The 4,582-nt window shown below is 44.5% G+C and overlaps 1 pseudogene; it reads right to left on the bottom strand.

The window, feature by feature from the left end:
- Window positions 1-499: 499 nt before the first annotated feature.
- Window positions 500-3,989, bottom strand: LOC119182074 (uncharacterized; annotated as a pseudogene).
- Between the last annotated feature and the right edge of the window lie 593 nt (window positions 3,990-4,582).

The following is a 4,582-nucleotide window of genomic DNA, read 5'->3' as shown; positions in this document are numbered from 1 at the left end:
GAAAGAGAAAGCAAGTAGAGAAGAATACGGCTTGCTACACTGATGACAGTGAGAAGAAAGCATTTTACACAACGACTGCATAAGTAGTACTTTGAGCACAGATACATACATGAACCAAAATATTGCGGAAATAAATCGATAAAAAATCCCCCAAGCCCCACTGGGTTAATTTAAATTACCCCACTGAAAATTACATGACATTAGTCGAGAATAAAAACACGTCGTGAGCAACTGGCACAACGGAGAGCAACGTCTCAAGAGAAAGGTGCAATGTGAATGAAGGCACACCAGTGTTCCTGGTTTTGAATGCTTTTTTCGGGCTGGTACTGAGGAACAGCAAAAGAAAATGCTAGCATTAAAATATTTTACAGCTATTTTGAACACACTATAATGTAAATTATACAAATAAGCATCAATTTTCGTTTATCATCATTGTACGACAATGAAGTTGCATAGAGTCCTTAACAAAGGCAGTCCTAAATTATGATTGAACGTACCACCCAAGTCGTTCAAGTGTCCTCACATAAGAAAAAATGATCGCTGCTGCGTACGCTCTACGGTTCTAGCTGGCTGCTGAACTACTCCAAGTTTGCCGCAGCACAGGTTTTGCTTGCTGCCCCATTTACTGTTATGCTGCTGCCTGAGGTAAGTCTTTAGTCTTGTTCGGACATATTTTTCGAGAAGCAGCTTCTCTAAAGTAGGCTTGTGCAAACAGCAACATCCCAAGTGCATTTTTACAGACTTCTGCAGGGCATTTAGAAAGCTTGAAAATGTTTTTTTCACCTTCATGACTTCACCCATTTCAGCAAAAGTTTTGAAGTTTTCTTTACAATCCATCAAAATTGTCATTACAGACATGCTTGGCTGAATGAGATTTCCGGCATTTTTTACGTATTCCTTCAACTGGATGAGGCTGCTGTATTTCCCAGGAGCACTGTCAGTCAGTACTGCTTTACAGCTTTTGCAGTTGTCTATAAACTATATATATACTATATATATATAGACAGACCTCAGAAGGAAACCACTGATGTACGCTACGATGTCGCACTCTCCTTCCGTCAGGCCAATCACAAACATGTTCTCCAACTCCTCAGCCTGCTGAATGGGGTCTTCCTCTAGCTTTTTTAAGCTTGGGTCAAGCAAGTCAGCCAGATGACTGCTGTCGTCAATGTTGTAGCTCGAAGTCTTAGGGGTGTGTACAAACTGGCTGACACAAATGGCCTTCAGTGCACATTTAACATCATACGCACTTGGAACTGGCTTCTTCAATCTCACAACTGAAAAAATGTTTTTAGTCAATCTTGTATCAGCCTAGCAGTGAGGAGGTACAAGTATCCACGCCTCGCCAGGAGCTCCTCTGACAGGCCGAGCACAACAGTCGTCGACACCAAAAGACCGGCCTGCGATGGCACTGGAAGCCATCGCAGGCCGGTCCCATGTTCATCCGAGTGCTCCCATGTTCATCCGAGTGAACGTAGCACATGCCAGCTGCAATGTCCCAACTGCTTCCTGGTGCTTTGCGCGGTCAAAATGACTTAAAGCAACGATGGGGTGTCGTGATGACATCAAAATGTACCACTTAGTGACAAGGTCAAAAAACCAGGCAGTTGCTTCAGCTTCCGGCTTCAAGATTTTGAGCTTGATTAGGTAGCGAATGGCAGGAGGTGCCTCAGGGAACAACTGCACGACGATGTTTACTTTTATTTTTGCGAAATGCCCATCGCTGACATGAATGTCCGACAACTTGTTAGCGATTTTGAGGTCATTTTTTTTATCATATTCGAGAACAGCCTCAACATGTTCAAGGCTAACAGTTTTCCCTGGGATGCAATGCTCCTCTGTCGTCTCCTTCCCCAGGGTAAAACTTCCTGAGCGGAGACGATGCACACGTATGTTTTTCAAAACGTAAGCAGGATCAGCCATGAAATACAGCTCCCTACCATCCAAGTGAGGGTGTGGTATAGAGCAGACAGTTTCCGAGTGCCTGTGGCTTGAAACCTCCAGCAGCTGCCATACTTTCCTGTTGGCACTTCCCATGTCACTTGTTACAACAAGAACTCTCAAGGACACCTCAAAACAAAGCGCAATTAAATGAAATATAAGCTCCTTTAAAAGGCTTCCGTCAGTAGAACGACCAGTGAAGTGGTAAGCGATGACCCGTTTCCACCTCGTGTTTAGACCTCCAATCAGAAACACGAGAGCATGGTTTGCAACGTTGTCAGTTGACTCTGGAAGTGTCGTACCCCGAAAAAGGCAATCCAGAGAGCGGTCATGTTCAAACCCTTGACTAATTTCCATCTCATCCATGAAGAGGACGCAATCTTTCTCAATGTCCTCCATTGTTTCTGCCTTGCGCTTCAGAACACCCAGCACTTCAGTAAGTACACCAGGCAGAAAGCGAATGTTTTGCATTCTTCGAATCAATGTCCGGTTAGATGGCAGTGGGCACGACAGAGACCTGAGCAATTCGTAGCCTGTTGTACCACATGCGTGCTTTATTTTGAGGGCTACGCGTATAGTCTGAACTGACCACTTGCGAACCCTGCCTTTTGTTGTTACAGCCTTCGTTTGATCGGCAGCAAGAAATGTCGATGATCTTAATGCGTTCAGTTCTTGCTGAACTAACCTTAGTTTCTTGTTTAGACTACGTACTTTTGATCTCGTCTGCTCATGCAGTTTTACCAAGTTTTTAAACCTTCCGCTTAAGTCGGCGTTTTTTTTTTCCGGAGCTCGGAATTTTCCCGATGCAACATCGACAATGTGGGAGTTGTGCTGCCTCCAAACATAAATGCAGCTGGCACGGTTGACTGCTCTTGTGCAGGAGTGAGACCTGCATCATTTGCTACGGTGTTGGGAGGGAGCTGTTTCAGAATGGCTACGGATGCACCTGGAGTAGCGTTTGTGTCGCTTGCTAGATTGTTGGCAGACAGGTGTGGTGGAGAGGCGAATACTGTCTCATGATGACACCGAAACTCACCAGCGCTGTCTGCGTCATTGGCTGGAGGAACAAATGGCAGGGGCACACACACGGATGTACACTCGCACCTACACTCAGCAGCACTGTCCGCACCACTTTCTAGATTGTTTGTAGGCGGTAGAGGAAATGAGACGGCTCCCAATGCGTGAGCAAGCCTGGACTCAGGATCACTGGTACTGATGCTTGCTGCCTTGTTGGTGGGCAAACGTGACAGCAAGTGGGCTTCTGGAGGATCACCTCTCGCAAATTCAGCAGTGTCATGAGGAAGAGCATCTGGCTGTAAAACGGCTGCTGAAACATGAGCACTCAACTGAACACCGTTCTGAAAACTCGTTATGCCGAAAGGATCCATAGGCAGCTGTGGATTGTCTCCAGATGGGCAAACAGGTTTGGTGTTAGAAGAATTCGCAGGTTTCATGGCAGAAGTGCACTTCTTCGGGGACTTCCGGTGTTTTGGAGCAGCTGGAAAAAATTAAACATACGAACATTAGTACAATAACATGCTTGCCTATGCAATCTCACTCAGCAAACAGTTCCAATACTCATTTTCGCTTTGCAGACTAAAAATTACAAGCAAAATGTTATCATGCACTTTCTTGCATGGTCTGCACCACACAAAGCATATTACTGTTCCTTATAGATGTTCCGAGTAAAAATAAGAACGAAACACCACAATGCAATTGAGGCAATGCATTTAGATGAGTTTGTCTTTTCTCTGAATGACCCAAACTAGAATCACAAATTCAAAAGAAAATTAAATTTGTGTCCATATTACGGCTTGATATAACGAGTTCAGATATGTTATTACCACAATAAGGAAAGAGAGTTGGGACAGCATCCAGCCTCAGCTTTTTCAGTCCATCTTGTCAATGCTGCTCAAAACTTGAATCTTCAAAATGTGCCTAGAATAAAAAAAGTCAATCTTAACAATATTTGAAAACCACATAATGCATTTGAATTACTCGCTAGCGAGGCAGAATGCCCGCTTTCGCGTGTTTTTTATCTTTTGGAATGGAAATTGATTATGCCCTCTTATTGCAGTACGGGAATTTTTATGGGGGAAGTGTTTCGGTTCCCCCGGTGGCACGAACCTTTTCGAGGCAAAAGCGTTCGGTTCACCCAATAGCCGCTTGAAACCGGCTTGACTTGGCTTAAAGTGTATGAATAGATGGCGTTAGAATCGGTGTGTTGGAAAACATTTTTTCAGGCGATTTGGGCATTCTTTATTCTGTGGTTCAGCCAGAGTTCCTCACTAGCTTGTGACACACAGTTTGTGGCGGGTTCATCGTATTCTAGTCGTGATGTTTTTTTCTCCGATGTTGGTGTTGGATTGGACTGTAATCTGTTTGAAATGGCGAGAACCGCCTCTGCCCATGGGGTCGTGGTCGCTTTCTGTTGTTAGAAAGTGATTCATACGCAAGTCGCTGCAGCTTTTCTTAATTCCTGTGATGTCGCCGTGTTCAGGAGCTTCTTATCCGTGCTTATCTAGTAGTTAACGTCATTCGCCCGAAGCATAGAATTAACACCTACCAGCCCGAAGTGTTTGCCACCAAATCTACAAGCAATGACAACGAGCATAAAATAAAGGCATTTGGAACGCGATTT

Source organism: Rhipicephalus microplus, chromosome 1 (genome assembly GCF_043290135.1).
Source record: "Rhipicephalus microplus isolate Deutch F79 chromosome 1, USDA_Rmic, whole genome shotgun sequence".
NCBI lineage: Eukaryota > Metazoa > Arthropoda > Arachnida > Ixodida > Ixodidae > Rhipicephalus > Rhipicephalus microplus.
Note: the sequence above shows the minus strand (reverse complement) of the source record. Positions and strands in the feature narration are given on the sequence as shown.